The 17,987-nt window shown below is 43.7% G+C and overlaps 1 protein-coding gene across 5 annotated transcripts in view; it reads left to right on the plus strand.

Annotated features, from left to right (window-relative positions):
- The window catches only part of CD58 (CD58 molecule), a 151,079-nt gene that overhangs the window by 102,970 nt on the left and 30,122 nt on the right, over positions 1-17,987 (plus strand). Inside the window, exon 7 of one of the 5 annotated variants that reach the window (XR_010123695.1) lies at positions 4,190-8,492. The exons of 3 other annotated variants lie outside the window; for them this stretch is intronic. The gene's annotated coding sequence lies outside the window, so the exon portion shown is untranslated. Of the gene's footprint in view, positions 1-4,189; positions 8,493-17,987 lie in introns of those variants that run through there. One more of the 5 variants, XR_010123697.1, reaches the window with a different exon arrangement.

A 17,987-nucleotide genomic window follows, 5' to 3' on the forward strand; every position in this document is an offset into this window, starting at 1 on the left:
TCATGATTACGGTTTATAAATATTTGAAAGGCACAAATTCAAATGATAGAATCTAAATGTTTTAATTCAGGTACCAGACGGCATAAGTAGGAGTAATGATGAAATGACATAAGCAAAGAGAACTGGGGCCAGATATCAAGGAAAACATCCTGACAGCGTAAAAAAAAAAAAAGTTATGGAATCATTTCAAATGGTCAAGTTAACCAAAATATTAATCCATTTAGTGGAAAAAACCAGCTGGGCAGCAGTTGAAAAAACAACCAACTGAGTGGTTAAATTCTCTCTCTCTCTCTTAAACTATTGTTTTTATGTTTGAAGCTTTCTGATCCTAAGTCATAGAAATCTAATTTTTACTTAATAAGTAAATAGGTGACTCATGAAAAATGTTTTGGGTAGGAAGTGCCTGCTGGTCCTAGCTAACATCTAGGTTTAGGAGAAGCAGAAAGTAAGCATAAAACTGCCTGGAGCATCATTACCTCCCCTTCTGGGAAGAGTGTGACATTCATTGAGAACTATGTGCCATGCTCTGTCTCATTTAATTTGCCCAGCCTTGTCAAGTAGATGTCATTTCCATTTCACGGATGAGGAAAGTCAGGCTTAAAGAGTACAAGTTAGTAGGAAATGAAAAGCCTGAAATTTGAACCCTCATCCATATAACACCAAAATTCCTGCTTTTTCTCCTCAAGCAAGTACTGGGTACAAAGCACTGTAGTCACCACTGGTATCTTCTTTCTGTATCTAAAGATTGCCAAGGTGAGCTAACAAGTAATGACTCATACACATGATCAAACTCTCTCCAAACAATCTTCATACTGGGAAGCTCTGTGAGAAATTACTGTGTTTTTCTCATTTTGGATCCTGCTATTGTCTACAAAAACTTGATGTTTTTGAATGCTAGCAAGGCCAGAGTTAATGGGGTAGCCTATGGAAGGGAGTCCACTTTGGGCAATCTTCCAGGCTGAGAGGAGGTCACAGACCTAGGAGCATAGTAATGGAAATATGTCCCTCCCCATTACCACTCCTCCCTCCTTTTCTCTTCACCATCGTCTTCCTCTTCTTCCTCCACCAACAATCTTATCCCCATCATCTCAACACCACCTCTATCATCACAACCACTGTCCATTGTCACCGTCATCACCATTATCATCAGCACTACTATCATTACTGTCATCACCATCACCACCATTATTGCCACCATCTTACCATCATGACTGCTACCACTAGTACCACCATCACCGTCATTGATTTATGGAGAAAAATTGAGTTTTCTGTATTTGATATTGCTCATGAATACTACTCACCAGGACTTCCATCCCAAAGACCCCCAAATAATACGCTGTGCCAGATAGTTTTTTTTAACACCAGCCACACTTTGTGGAGCATGAACTAGACCAATTATACCAACATAAAAGCAGAACTGAGCCATAATTCCTCACCACAATCTTAGCAAAAAACAACCATGTACCAAATTATTAAGACTTCAAAACTCCTTTAAAAAGAAAGCGGATAATAAACAGATATAAAGGAAGCTCAGCTTTTTTCATACACCCCTGGGGCAGCCCCTGAAGCAACATAGTCATTAGGTTGAAAGAAAGAAGCATCTGATAAACCCCAGACATCCTGGTGCCAATTTGCGTCTCTCCCTTTCTGGCTTGTGCAGAGCTCAGAGACAGCGTCTAAGAGGGCGGCTCACAATCTGCCTCAAACACAAACACATGACAAATATAGTTCTGCGTGAAGACTTTAGCCCCATGGGGAAAGCTGAGACTCAGGAGCCTGATGGCATAAACAAGGCAAAAGGCTTGGTAGCAAATCAGAAGACTTGTTTTTGGAAGCTGAAAACTTACTTCAGCAACAACAGTCCTCCATGGCTCCCTATTTGTGCTCTTGCTGGCCAGGCCTGGGAAGCCCTCTTGGGGCCTCTGGGGCTTGTAACCAGCCCTGCTTAGGTAAGTACACTGTGCAAGTAAGCCCTCTGGGGCTTACAGACGTGTAAACAGCTCTCCAGCTGACCTTCAGACACAAACTCGGGATTTAAAACGCTAATTTCAGACCCATGAGTCCAGAGAGGGTCTGGGCTGGAGGAATGGGGGCGCCCAGAGAAGGGGTCCCAAAATGATTGGTCCAGTGGGCCGAAGGGCAAGCCATATGAAAGAGGGGAGGCAAATGAGCCAACAGGTGTGAAACCAGCTCCCACAGGACCTGGAAAGAAATGGATAATCAATACAAGGGTAGTGATTGCTCCAGGAAACACAAGTGTTGCTGACAAAGTAAAAGGAAAGCGAAAGGGAAAGGGATGATTGGAGAGGGAGGGAGAGGGAAGGAACAAACAGGCCAGGTTCAGAAGGGAGCCACATAAGTTAAGTATTTTTCAAGAAACTTGTTGTTATAAGGGGCAAGGGGTAAAATTTCTTTTTTGCCTGCCCTGTCCAAAATCACAATGCAAAATGAAGTAGCATTGCACAATGTCATTGATGTTAACACTGCTGAACTGTACATTTAGAAATGGTGAAGATGGTAAATTTCATGTTATGTGTATTTTATCACAATAAAAAAGTAGGAAAAAAAAAACTAAGTAGGATTAGCTGACAATCCCAAAGTACTGGGATATTCTTATCAATAAAAGAAATGGAAGGTAAAGTCTTACTGAGAACATGCATACTGAAAGCACTTGGCCGTGTCTCCCCATTCTGACATTTTAGACAACTATCCAAGGCATTGGGGAGGAAAGCGTTTTCAATATGGATTGGCAAAATCTCTCTTTTCTATGGATTGTTTTGGCTTTATGTCTTGACCTCCCCTTCCAGGCATGGTTGGCACGACACTGGCTCCTGTGTCTTCTCCAAGAGTCCCCCATGCATTAAATCCTGCAAGAAATGACACCGAGTCATGTTCTCCCCACAACACGGTTTCCTTCAAAGGAGGAATTCTTCCTTCCTGGGTGATGCCCCAACTAAGAGCCTTTGTATTGCTATAAAAGGAGGCATTGATTTTTCAGGGTTGTCCTTCCTCCGAAAGCTCTCTTTTTCCAGCATGGCAGCCTCCCTGCCCACCATTTTATTTCCTATTCTAACCAGTGAAGCCCACAGGGGAAAGAGCAGCAGGCTTTGGGGGTTCAGTTTAAACAAATGAGGTGGCGCAATGAGGATGACCGGGACAAGAAAGAAGCTTGTAAATAATCTGTAGTTACCATCTAACTTCCTGCCAGTTTTCCAAAAGGATTACGTATTTTTATTTTAAAATTTTACAATTATCTGTTATTTTATGCAAAATAGGCACATCAGCCAGGTAGACAATCAAGTGAGTTTCTAAAATGCAGAATCCATTTCTTCACTGACTTCATCATGAGACTGCAGATGAGTTCCTACAGGAAAAAAAAAAAAAATCCCCCAATTATTGGAGATAAAAATTTATCACAAGAAGAGTTTAAGTTGAGGTCAGTTCTGTGGCAAACGTAGTAATCTGTTATTCTAGCAAGATTCTTACCTGCCTGGAGTCAAATGGTGAGGAATAGGGTGATATGGTTAAAGGATCACAGGATTTGGAGTTAAGCAGGTTTGGATCCTAGCTCTGCCTCTAACAGGTATAATATTAGGTCAACTAAACTCTGAGCTTCAGTTTCTATTCCCATGAAAAGATAATAATCATATCTATTTTTGTAGGATCTTCAATGAGGCTTAAATGAAACAATGTTGCTGGGCACAGTGGCTCACACCTGTAATTCCAGCAGTTTGGGAGGCTGAGGCAGGCAGATTGCTTGAGCCTGGGCAACATGGCGAAACCCTGTCTCCACAAAAACTACAAAAAAATTAGCCAGGCATGGTGGCATGCACCTGTAGTCACAGCTACTCAGGAGGCTGAGGTGGCAGGATCTCTTGAGTTGGGGAGGTTGAGGTTGCAATGAGCCATGATCATGCCACTGCACTCCAGCCTGGGCAACAAAGTGAGACTCTATCTCAAAAAAAAAAAAAGACAATGTGGCAAAGTGCTTGATATATATGATAGGTGCTCATAAATGACGGCCACTCTTACCTAACAGCTCTCTTTCTTTTAGAGATAAGATCCAACTTATATTAAGGGCTTATTGTTTGCCGCTCACTGGCTATAGGCCCTCTACATACCAATAGTGACTACTATTTCCTGCATACAGGAAATGTGACAGACATTTATGTGATTTATGACTTCACAGATAATCCTTACAGCAGCAGCTCTGCACAGTATCATTCTCTCCTGTACAAATGAAGAGACGGAGGCTCGAATTCTCACACGACACCCTTGCAGCACTTGAACCACTCCAGGATTCTGTTCTGCTGGTCACCCAACTATTCTCCCAGGTCACCGGGGTTACTTACAATCTTGGATTTAGGGTTGCCAGATTTAGCAAATAAAGAATACAGTATGCCTGGTTAAATTTGAATTTCGGGTAAACAGATAAAATTTTAGTATGAGTATGTCCCATGCAATATTTGGGACATACATTCAAAAGACAATTCACTCTCCTATATTCCATCTGGCAATCCTACTTGAATTGAATTTGCAGAGTTCTCCCTGTTCCATTAGAAATGATCACACTTGGAAATATTGGATGGTTCTATCCCATTTCCTGACAAGTGGTGCTCCCCGCACATTCTCTAAATCAGAGGCATCAAGTATTCACCAGGGTGTGTTTGAAATAGCCCTATGTGCATTTTCCTTAAAAATGAGAATCTATGCATTTATTTCGGCTTAAATCTGTAAATATTTTATTCGCTGCTGCTACTCAGTTAAAACCCCCAGTTTCATCATGTTCTGACTGGCAAATGTTTGAAGTGTCTGATTTTAAAACAGCTCTAGTTCTCTTTTAATTAGATATTTAATTTAACTGGCTGCTGATCAATAGTTTCAGGATATTTGTTTTCAACTTGATGGGAATGGCAAAGGACCATTTGTGCATAAAATAGCCCACTAGTTATCCTTGTTTTCAGTGACGCCTTTGCTCTTACTGTTATTTCTTAATGTCACAACTGTTGGCTCCCCAGCAAGTTAAATATCAGCCCTGGTAGAAGCTGATCTGATGAGTCCCCTTCTATATTGAAAATGCTGGTAGAAACACTGAAGCCGGGAAAGCAGAGGAATAAAGGAGGGCAGGGCATTGAGGAAATGAGGCCAAGGGTAGAGCGATCATACTTGAACCTGCCAATCATGAAGCAGGAATCTGTGCTGCCTTGGGAATGGAGAGGCTGGGGAGGAGTCTCGAGCCAGCCCTTTGGCTGTGGCCAGGGATGGGTCATGGGGAGTCTTAGCCCAGCTCATTCCAACATGATACCCTCATGATCCCAGATGCTCCCATTTGCTTTCTTCACTGAATAAAAAGAGAAAGGGATTTCTATATCCAATCCCCTACCAAACTGTGTACTTAGGTAGAGCAAATCCATTGCATTCATGAAGCTTCCATCAGACCTGGGGAAATTCTTAAAATGGTAAAGACATCTATAGCATATAATTTCAGTCAGATCTCCTCTTCTCTTTACACGTTCTCATGCCTCAAGTTCCCATCCATTCAGATTTCACACAATTTTCCAGACAAATATCTGTAGAAATTCACAAACCACTTATTCTGAGGTTTTGCATAGAGCTTATGGTAGACGTGATCATGGCACAGATCTGGGTCACTGCCAATCCCATGTTCTACTCTTCTTCAACTTGTTTAAGACTCCTATTTTGAAGAATGAATGACCATTTTTGTATACCTCTTTGCTTCCATCATCAGCACCAGCAGTTACCATTCTTGTGGCATCCATTTTCCATAAAGAAACACGAGTTTTTGTCATTCACAGGTATCTACATGAAAAGCAGCAAACAGAGGGTAATAAAGCTGTGACGTGATGCAGATGCGTCGCAGCTGGCTCAGCCCATTCACTGACAACAAGATCAGTGCTCAGAAACCAGATTCTGAATCCAACACATGACTCAGATTTATGCCTCTGGAAAATTAGAAATCATGATCAGTTATAGGTCTTTAGACAAACCAACTAATATTAAATGCAGGAGTTCAAAAGATCGTGTACGTGGAATCACTTTGTATCATCCTGTATCCCTGACTTGACTAGAACCGGCCATTTACCAAAGAAGCTTGTTCCCAGGCATTTTTCCAGTGTTACACAGTGAAAAGGTAGGTGAGTTGAAGCTGTGATAAAATGGTAATGCTAATCCTACTATCATTGCCTAGTACCTGTTGCATACCAAGTGCTTTACATCAGATTTTGCATCGTGGTTAGGGCTGAGCATCCTGGGTTTGAATCCTGGCTCTGCCACTCCCTAGCTGAATGACCTCGGAAAATTTACTTCATCTCTCTGTGACTCAGTTTCCTCATCTATAAAATAAGGACATGAATAGTGTCTACCTCACAGGGTCATTACGAGGATCAAAGGAGCTAGTATTTGTGAAGTGTGTAAATCAGAGCCTGGTATGTAGTAAGCACTAAGTGTCAGGATTTCATATATATATATCTCTCTCATATATATAATAAATATATATACACACATATACATTCAAATATACACCCATACTTATATTTATATTTATTTATATTGCTATGTATGTGTATTTGAATGTATATATGTGTGGATATAGTCACATACATGTATGTGTGTGTACATGTGTGAGTGAAAATTTATGTGTTTGGTTTCTGGTTCACAGCCAGTTCAGCTGTCAAGGGTGAGACTCTTTGGGTGGGTTGCCTATAGAGAAAAGGCAAGAGAGACTTAACAGGACATCTCTCTTGCAGAGGCTCTTAGCAACTCTGCATTACTTTCTCCTCTTTCCCCAAGCAGATGGTAATCATAGGGACCCACAAGCCAAGTTAGATCTTCAGTGGAGTAAGTGATCTTTAGCAACTGTGTCACACTTGGCTAAAGTTTATTATTCATTGAGGGCAATCAGCAGAACCTGGGCCAGGGCAGTCACCCAGAAGTTTATAGGTCAGATTCCCTGGGTCTGTTTGAGGCTAGATGTCTCTGAGTCTCTGAAATGCAACCATTTCTAATGTGGAACAGAGAGAAAGACACAAGCAGGGTGGAAAGGTGAATGCTGAGGAACTAGGAGGCCAAAGGGAGCCCCTTGCCCTGAAAGCGGTCTGGCAGGTGTGATGACAGAGGCAGGGAGCCACTGCCATCACTGACACGCAGGGGTTTCACTGTAGAGATGATTCCGGATTGGCCCCTGATCTTAAAGCCTCTGGGTCTGAAGGTCCAGGACTCTGCTCTGTGCAGCGGTCAGGAAGCCCATCTCTCCAGGCTTGGCTTCTTCAGGGGCCAGTGCTCTGCCTCTACCTTGTAGGGTGGGGACCTGGCATTCAACATCTCGGTGCACGGGTGTCTTCTGAAAAAGACCTGGAGGGCAGGCTCTTTCTGCCTCTTCTGGGAGGAGCATAAGGGGGAGTTGCACTGTAGGAGTGGAGATGCTGTCCTTCACTGCTAGAGAATAAAGCAAGGAGTTTTGTGGGTTGAGCTAAGATCATTTAAGAAGCCCCAAAGGCTAGAATTTGGGGATTTTCCAAGTCAAAGGAGCCAGATGCAGATAAAGGATCCTGGGTACAGAAGCAAGAATCTGAGAACTGGGAGAGAAAAGCAAACACCAAGTGGATTGACAGTTAAAAGAGGGTTTGCTCTTCTAGACTGGGATGGCTCCTGGGTAGGGCAGCTGAGCTCTCCATGAAGAGCTTAAGGACACAGAGAGCCAGCAATCAATCTCCTGAGATCAACACATCCGCTCCCATGCTTCACTCTTCTATCCACATGGCCAAGCCATTGAAAGGAAATGATGTATCTGAGCTTTAGATCTCAACTGTAGCTACTAGAACCCTCAAGACAGGTCTGGATCCCCTAAAGTCACAATAGTGACTGAAGGAATGAGGATTTTTTTTTTTTCACTGACTTCTCCAGGCTACTTCAAATGTGGTCATACCTTAGAGTTAACCCTATTTCCCTCGAGTTTCTCCTTACTGTTAGGCCCGGTCCCGGGGCCCTCATCTGTCCTGGTTTCCTTCCTTTTTGTCTTATGATCTCTTTGTAGACTCACCCTCTTTTTTGATAAATCACACACTTATTTTAAACTCACTGTTGCATTAATCCTTAAAGCAAGTGTACCTTTTAAATGACCGTTGGCATAAACCTTTTTAAAAAATTTTATTTTTTTTAATTTTATTTTTTGTGGCCGAGTGTGGTGGCTCATGCCTGTAATCCCACCACTTTGGGAGGCCGAGGAGGGTGGATCACTTGAGGTCAGGAGTTCAAGACCAGCCTGGCCAATATGGTGAAACCCTGTCTCTAGTAAAAAATTCAAAAATTAGCCAGACATGGTGGTGCATGCCAACAGTTTCAGCTACTCAGGAGCCTAAGGCAGGAGAATCTCTTGAACTCAGGAGGCAGAGGTTGCAGTGAGCCGAGATCACACCACTGCACTGCAGCCTGGGTGACAGAGCAAGACTCCATCTCCAAAAAAAAAAATAAAATTATTTTTTAGTGGTATAAATATACGTAACATAAAATTTACCACTTTAACAATTTTAAGTGGCATTAAGTACATTCATATTGTTGTGCAATCATCACCATCATCTATCTCCATAACTTTTTCATCTTCCCAATCCAAAACTTCATACCTGTTGAAAAAAAAACTCCCCATTTTCTCCTCTCCCAGCCCCAACAACCACCACTCTACTTGTATCTCTTTGAATTTTACTACTCCAGGTACTTCATGTAAGTAGAATTATATAGTTTTTATCTTTTTGTATCTGGCTTATTTCACTCCAGTTTCATCTATGTTGTAACATGTATCAGAATTTCCTTCCTTTTTAAGGCTGAATAATATGCCGTTGTATGTATAGACCATATTTTGTTTATCCATTCATCTGTTGATGGACACAGGTTGCTTTCATCTTTTGGCTATTGTGAATAATGCTGCTATGAATGTGGGTGTACAGATAAGGAGTGGGAGATTTAAAAGCACCCTCTTCTTCCTAGGCTGTAGCCACAGTCACATTTGGAAGAGGCTCTACCATTGTTAGGCCATGTTCCAGATGCAGGGATGGTTTCTTCAAATCCTTTCCTGTCCAGGACAAGCCGAAGTCCTCCCTAATTGTTTCTCCTTAAGCTTGGAGCAAAGCAACCCAAGCAACCCTGCAATGAATCTGGAGTCAGGAGGAGTAGGAGCAGCCAGAGGTGAGGGCCCATTGGCTTTTCTTTTGAGCTGCAGACAGATTTCAAATGCTCAAGTGCAGGGAGAGACGGCTGGCTGCTAAGTTAAGAAGGGCAGAGAAGAACAAAGCCCCTGATGGCCTGGAACAATTATAAAGAAGTGAGTGTGTGGGGTGGGGGGAGGGGGGAGGGATAGCATTAGGAGATATTCCTAATGTAAATGACGAGTTAGTGGGTGCAGCACACCAACATGGCACATGTATACATATGTAACAAACCTGCACGTTGTGCACATGTACCCTAGAACTTAAAGTATAATAATAATAAAAAAAAGAAAAGAAAAAAGAAATGAGTGTGACCCTAATCATTTAAAAACAATAGTATTGACCTGGAAATAATGGAATCGGTGACAAAATGTGGACATAAAACTTGTCCTCCAAGTTTTCCAAGTGGAGAGGCAAATTTTGAAATGTACTTGCTCTTAGTTTCTGATGGGTCTATTTCACATGCCTCTGTGCTGGAGTGGGAATTTGTTGCTCCCAGCTGTACCGTGTGGTCTAAAAGCTTTAAAAAGAGCCTTATGTTGCTGCAGACTCTGGAGGGACCGAGGTACCTGCTGGGGATGCCCAGCGTTGCCTGCACTGCCTCATGGTACAGTCTCTTTGGTCATGGAATGGTTCTTTATTCTCTCAGGAGCATTTGGGGTGACCTCTGAGGGCTGTCCTGTTGTCAAGCTATTCCTGAGAAGGGATGAGGTTTCCTTCCTAACAGAGGGTTGGGATTCCACTGGCCCTGCCCCAGCTGCACCCTGAATGCCATCAGCTCAAGTGCACCAGCGCTGACGGAGCTGGCAGGTGACGTGCAGCTGTGAAGCATTTGTTGTAGGAACAGTCACAGATGGCAACATGGCCCATCCTGCTGCATTGTTCTCTTTACACCATTTTCACAAGGGAGGGGTGGGGTGGGGAGGGGGGCATATTTATAGTTTGTGCTATAAATAAGCTAAGTCCTGGGCAGCTGCTGTCCAACTTACTGACCTTATAGTTTTGAGTGTGAACACACATTGAGAGGGTGGACAGGATCTCTCCCTGAAGAGCTGAGGCCCTTTTCTTCTGGCCCTGGGGTCTGGAGGTCCCAGTGGGCATGAGGCACATCGAGCACAGCTACCTGCCTTCCCAGTCCTCCTCTGTTCCATCTGATCTTTCAGATTATTATTAAGCTGATAATAATTATCTTTCAGATCATTATTGATGTTACATTGTTACTAATCATCTCCCAACTCAGAGATAGATCCTCAAAGCCTGTTGACTCCAGGCAGCCTTGGATAGCAATAGTTTAGCAATGCCCCTGTAATCTAGGCGTCTCCACCTCAGGGCCCTTCCCAACCTGCCACTGTGTGATTCTGTGATTCTCCCTCTTCTCAGAGTGTTCCCTAGATACTGGCCACTCTGGAGGTGGTTGTGACCTACACTTTATGGGCAGTGCATGAAGCAGCAGCAGGTGGCGGGAGAGGCTGGTATTAAGAGAGGCCTCAGCTACAACCCCCATGGAAAGGAATTTGGCAATATCTAACAAAATTACATATGTATTGACCCTTTGGCAATCCCACAGCTAGTAATCCATCCAAAAGATTTGTTGGCACAAATATTAAGAAGATGACACTCCAAGTCATTCATTGGATTATTGTTTAGCAGTAAAAGATTAGAAAGTAATGAAATGTTCATCAACAGGGAAATAGTTGAATAAACAATGGTATATCCACATAATGGAATATTATGCAGCTATAAAAAGAAATGAGGAATTATTATATATAGTGCTATAAGCTATCCAGAGGCTATATTAACTCAAGTTGGAAAACAAGTATAGTATTTTATTTTTATTTAAGAAAAAGGGGATATAAATACATATATTTGCTTGTTTTTGATGAAATCATAAATCATAAAATTTAAGGATTACTGATGAGGGAGGGAGTGCACAGGGTAGAGACGAACTGACTGTGAAAGTGCTAGTCTAAGCTTTAGGGCCCCTTACTCATATAGATCTTTTTCAAGGCTCTAAGAAAAGCCCCTAGTAAATTTTGTATAATTTTTCTTAGAGACATCACCATTTAGATAAGATTTCTTCTTTAGACACGTTCAATTGTGCCTCGCTTGCAGGAGGTGCCCCCCAAAAATTTGTTGAATGAATGCATGAAATCAAATATGTTCATGATAGATCAGCCCCACCACATTTTCACTTTTTGATCCTACTCCTTTTTTCATTTTTTAAAATAATTTTTTTAAAAATAGAGTCAGGGTCTTACTCACTGTGTTGCCCAGGCTGATCTTGAACTGCTGTGCTCAAGGGATCCTCCAGCCTCAGCTTCCCAAAGTGTTGGGATTACAGATGTGAGCCACCCCGCCCAGCCCGATCCTAGTTCTCATGGAGAGAACAGGAATTAGAACCTCTTCCTCTTCCACACACCCTTACCCAGCTTTCAAATATTTGGACACAGAGTGTTCTGTTCTCTAACAGTACCAACAATAATTCTTCCTGATATATCATTGTGGGCTCCTTTTAATGCTGATATTTTCCTCTGAACAGGCTTCAGTTTGTTGTTTTTTGGTTTATTTTTATTTTTTAAGAGACAAGATCTCGCTCTGTTGCCCAGGCTGGTGTGCAGTGGCACGATCACTGCTCACTGCAACCTCAACCTCCTGGGCTCAAGTGATCCTCCCACCTCAGCCTCTCAGGTAGCTGGGACTAAAGGCACATACCACCATGCCTGGTTAATTAAAAAAATTTTTTTGTAGAGGTGGAATCTCACTGTATTGCCAGGCTATTCTTGAACTCCTAGGCTCAAGCAATCCTCCCAGCTTGGCCTCCCAAAGTGCTGGGATTACAGGGATGAGCCACTGTACTCAGCCCAAGCCCACTTTTTAAGAACTGGTAAGGAAGACACAAACTACAATAGGACCATTGCTTCAGAATTGTCCTTAGCATACAAATACATAAGGATGTTATCTGAGAAGACTAACATCTTCATTTATCATCATCAAGGTTCATTTCAACATATGCATTGTCTCTTATTCATTCATTTGTTCATCTATTCATTAATTCAACATTGATGTTCTACCTCTTACCTACTGAGCAGTAGGCCAGCTCTAGGGCATACAAAATTGAATAAAGTCCGTCCCCATCTAACTGAGTTTAGACTTCAGAAAAATGTTAAAAATTGGACTAGCTGAGTGAAAAAAAAATACTTTGAGATATTGGCACTGGTGCTTTTTGCTGTGTGATCTTGGGTGCAGTATTTAACCTCTCTGAGCTTTAAGTTTCTCCTGACACAACTTCCCAAAGAGCTGCTGTAAGGACTGAAGATAGAACACTTGTAAAGCTATTCCAATGGCTGGAGTCTAGTGGCAGCTCAGCTAGTTAATATTATTTCCCCTCTGGAAACTCCCAGTTGGGCTCGGGAGGCTTGGGTTAATTTTGGTGGGAACGGTTAGGGGCTTGAAAAGGTTGGCGCACATGGGAGGCAGTGTGGGGTGGAGGGATCTCAGGCAGCCAGGTCAGCATGTGGGTTTCGGACCCATGCCAGCACGGAGGTGGAGAGGGAGGGTGTATCTGTATGCTGAGGGTGCGCAGGAAGGAAGGAGGCCTGCTCAAGACCAGGCCTTGTCCTGTGGGCAGTAAACAAGGATTGTTCATTTTGATGAAAATAACTAGCTTCTGGAGCTCTGAGTGCTGTTCCATACGTGTTCCCATCACTTCAGGAACTTACTGTGTTTCTGTTTGATTGAGCCTGGGCATGAGATAAAACACAAGGTCATCTGCAATGGCACTGGTGCTGTGGCTGTATCAGCATGGCTCTGGATGTCCCTTCGGGGCAGGCAACTGTTCAGGGAGGACTTTCAAGCAAGCTCTGGTAAGTGGTAAGTGGGGCTGCGCCCAAGAAGGCGCCTCTGCATGCGTTCCTGCAGAATGGATAAGGAGGGCTAAAGCATCCTTCTCATTCAGCACAGGGAGGAGGAAGGAATCAGGTGCCCACTTGTGACTCTGCTTTTGAGCTGGCCCAGGTGGACTGCTCTGAGGAGGGAAGGGGGCAGGAACGGGAAGGGACAGTGAGACAACCTGCTCTGTCCCACTCAGGACACAGCCCTGTCCAGCCCCAGGTTCCACTGGAGGAGTCTTTCAGGGAAAGTTTCTGTCTCAACCTCCTTCTGCCTCTCCACCCTCCCCTCACCCAGGCTCCTGCATGTCATCCGCCTACCCACTGCCTTGAATCTTGGCTTGAGCCTTGTGTCCTTCCCTGTCTACACCTGGTGCTTTGGTCCAGGCCTTCTAGTTTCAGTTCTGACTATATTAACATCTCACCCCTCTGGAACTGCGTGAGTTTCCACCCCAAGACCAGGCCTACGTGTTCTCATGTCCAGCTTGGTCCTCAGAGATACATGGCGGGGGCCTGTTCTCTTGCCCCGTCTGGGCAGGGAGACTGGACATTGACATGTGGCTTCTGTTTTTTCTGCCTGATCTCCCTTCCCTTCTGCACCCCTTCCAAAGTCCTCTCCTTCCCTCCTTCCCTTTCTTCTTCTTCCCCTTCCTTCCTCTTCTTCTTTTCTCCCTCCCTCACTCTCCATATCTACTACACTGTTTGACCACACTGAGGCTTTAGCCCTAGCAAGCAGCCAAGCAGAGTGAGCTCAGAGGCCTTGACTGAGACAGGGCTCCTTCTGGGAGTGGTGGGTGGTTGCCCCTGGGCAGCCTGGGCTGAGAGGTCAGCAGGATAAGGCCTCACCATAGAGCCATGTGGAATCTCAGGAATCTGCTGTGGAGTGAGTCTGTCCTGAGGGAAGAGAGCCTGCTCTGGCCTGAAAGCACTGCGTGGTGCACCCCACGCCTAGGTGGGAGGAAACTGTTCAGCCTTCCTTCTCTTCCATTCCGATCTCCCACTACCATAACCACACCAGGGGGAGGGGTCTGAATTCAGCTCATCTCACAGCAATTTAGAAAGACAGATGCAGGCTGCCTGTGGTGAGTTTCCAGAAACCAGCTTTCTTCCACTGGCTGTTAGCGTTGGCATCGAGTGGGCTGCATAAGCAACATTTACAGAATTAATGGGCTCTGAGTCTCAAGTGAATACAGCAGAAACAAGAGGGGCCATGTCACTTACATTATAAGACTCAGAGCATGGAATTTCAATCTCTCTTGATCTGATCTGTTTACTCACTTGTAAAGTAGGGGAAGTTCTAGAGCAGGACAAACAGGTTAAATGAGATGAGGGTTGAATGCTGAGCATAGCTAGCAACTGCTCAATAAATGTGGCTCCTGGAATGACAATTACTATTATTGCCTGCTGCCAGGGTAGCAGTGGGCAATGGCATCAGTGAAGGGCTGGAATCCGTAAGCTTCAAGCTTTGGTTTTTCTCTGTTCTTACTCTGGTAAAAGTCCCAGGAAGAGGGTAAGGAAATGAGAGACTTCAGGATTCTATTCTTTATGGCCTAGGAAACTGACACTGGTTCAGAATGGGCCATCTTCTTGCCTCTGTTTTTGAAATCAAAACTAGCCCTGAAGAAGATTTAGCTCTGGGTCCAAATCTGGCCTCTGCCTCTAATTGTGTAACTTTGGGAAAATTACTTTACCTCTCTAACTCTTTATTTATCTGTGAAATTCCTATCTCATAGGAATGTTGTGAGGATTACATGAGTTAATACCTATGGAGAAGTTAACACAGGGCTTGTGGGGCACAGAGCATGCACTCAATAAATGGTTATTATAATTATACTTAATTGCCATTTTAGGAACTTGAAGTCTCAAGAGATGACAAATAGTCAATTCTCAAAAAATGAAGAAAAGAAAAACTTGTTTCTTCATGTTTGCTAACCCTATCTAGATCTATGGTTTTGGCCAATAAATTCACTGTGTTCAAATCCTCATTGTGCTGATTTCTGTCTTCTGGAAAACGACTTCACAGTGTTTACATCTCTGAACCATCCTGTCAGAGATCTTATTACTCCTATTTTTTTTTTTCTTTTAAGATGGAGTCTCGCTCTGTCGCCCAGGCTGGAGTGCGGTGGTGTGATCTCGGCTCACTGAACCTCCCCGTCCCCAGTTCAAGCGATTCTCCTGCCTCAGCCTCCCTAATAGCTGGGATTACAGGCCCCCACCACCACGCCTGGCTAATTTTAAAATATTTTTAGTGGAGACGGGGTTTCACCATGTTGGCCAGGCTGGTCTTGAGCTCCTGACCTCAAGGCATCCACCCGCCTCGGCCTCCCAAAGTGCTGGGATTACAGGTATGAGCCACCGCGTCCGGCCTACTCCCACTTTGTTTCCAAGGATAGTCAAGTGAAGGAGTGGGAGTGGAGAAGGAACAAAGAAATCTGTAACTGCTTGTGATCAATTAGTTGTAAATATCAATACCACTGCACCGAGAAGGCTGAGGTTCACAAAGGTGAAGTGATTTATCCAAGGTTTCATGTCTGGTTTGTAGAGAGCCAGGACCCTAATCCAGACCTTCCCCTGCAGACCCTGACCCTTCCTCTGTCCTGTGCCGATGCCTTGAGGGGACCCTTCCCACGGTCCCCTGAGCCACACCCTGCTCCCCTGACCCACAGGGCTGCTGAGATCACCTCTTTCAAAGGGTCTGCTTTGGTTCCACTTTGCCATTAGAATACAGCTTTGCAAATCTCAAAACTGCAAGTCCCAGATATGATTATGAAACATCACAGAGTGCCCCTGGGATTTTATTGTATTAAGTCAACAGGCTGCTTCTATTTGTACAACAGAGAAACTGTCAACTGCTGGGCACTTCTATGTCTCTTGACAAAATTCCCGATGCTGCTATGTATTTTGCTCCTTCCCCTTTTGGCTGTCTTGTACTTCTCTCTATTCAATTTCCTACGCAGAGCAAAAGAAGCCCCCGGATTGATAAGATCCTCATTTAATAGAAGGTAGAAAAGATTAGTCACAACAGGGCTCAGAACTGAACCAATTTTTCTGCAACCTGAGCCTCCTGCCTAAGATCCCTTGGGGGTCATTAGCTTAGCCTGTAAGATGCAGGTTTTGCAAAGTGATGTGGCATGTTGATGATGCTGGAAGATCAATGCTTGGCCTGCATTCAATAGAGAGAGGAAGAGCTCAGAATGCTGCAAGGAATCAGGCCAGCTCTGCTAAGGGCAGAGCCCATCACAGGGCCTCAGGTGGGGGTCTGTGGTGGGCAGAGGCGGTGCAGAAGTGGAGTGGGCCAAGATGAGGCTGCTTTGCAGAGCATGTCTGGGAGCCAGTATTTCACCAGTAGCCAAGTGCTCACCAGCTCCATCAGCCTTCATTTACCAGCATCTTATTGAGTGTTTTTTCTATGCCGGGAAACTGCTCCTCCCTCTGAGCTTCACAGCAATTCACTTGCAGCTCATCTAGAGCATGTATTTTGTTCTTCCTAATATTATTGTCAGCTTTTTTATACTCTTCCACTAGATTTTGAGTTTCTTTAGATCAGGGACTGTCTCTTAATCATCTCTGGCCTTTGAGCCTTGCAGAAGTAAGTGCCCAGTATGCATTTGTTGAATAACTAAATTAATGAATCAATGAATCAGTCAATTGCTCAATAAACATTTATGAACTATATGCTCTAGTAAGGTCTTGGCAGGATGACTGCTTTTCTGAGATAGAAGCTCCATAATGGAGGCCTTCTTATAAAGAAACTCTCCTTCTTTGTTACTTGACTGTCCCCTAAGGTAATTGAAACTTATAGGCCACAAGTATGGAAATGGCTGATGCAAAATGATTATAATTTGGTAGGTGGGATTAGGTGCCTATGCTGTGGTTGAAATATAGGATTTCAGTTCTCTTTTAGCGAGATGTTTTTAGAAGTTTGGGGGGTTACTTATGCATGGGGAGCCCAGTCCCTGAATGACTGGTCATTCTCATTAAGAATCAAGATGATACCAGGTGGCCCCATAAGAGATAGCCAATGTGGCTATTTCTTAGGATTGGCTGCAACTTTAGAACATCTCTTTAGTTGGTGTGGGTGGCTTAGACTGGGACCATCTTTGGAAGTTCTGTTCTTCCCCCACTTGGGAGAATCTGATTTGCCTAGGTGAGAATGACAGGCTATCAGTATGCACCCCCATAGATACTTTTCACCTTCAGCTTGTACCATGACCTAAATGAAGTGATAAGAAACGATATTCTTTAATACACCTTTTGCCTAGGTGTCCCTGCTTCATTTGCTAACAGATATTTGGAGGATGAAAATGGAATTTAACTTATGCTTATGTTCGTTTGGGTCCTTATGTAAAGGGCCACTTGCTAGAAAATTAGTTCTGAAGCACAATATTAAAACAGCTACCATTTAGTGAGTTTTTACCTGCCAGTCACTGGTAAGCACTCTGCATGCATCATCTTTCTTTCATTTACGAAGTACCACTATGAGGTAGGCATTTTAATTACTATTGTATAATTGAGGAAACTGAGTTGGTGGCACCTGACTCTAACTTTTCCAAGGGTCACCAGGTCCCACGCTGAATAAAGGACAGAGCCAGGATTCCATCCCAAGCCCATCAAACAGCAATGCCATTCTCATTGCCACCATGTTGCTGGGTGCTCTGTCAGTGGCTGTGAGCATCTGAGGATGACTATCTTCTTCTTCCCCTCTAGATGCTCTGGGAACAAGCTTGCTAACATCACAGGAATGTGTCTCAGACCTCACTCCATCAGATATTCCTATGCAATTGCACTACAATTTCACCTGGGATTCCTTGGGCATATACACCCTTAAAGGTTAACTCAAAGGGAAGCTCAAAATATCCTTTGTTAAGACTTAGATTAGATA

This window comes from Pongo pygmaeus, chromosome 1 (assembly GCF_028885625.2).
Source record: "Pongo pygmaeus isolate AG05252 chromosome 1, NHGRI_mPonPyg2-v2.0_pri, whole genome shotgun sequence".
Lineage (NCBI taxonomy): Eukaryota > Metazoa > Chordata > Mammalia > Primates > Hominidae > Pongo > Pongo pygmaeus.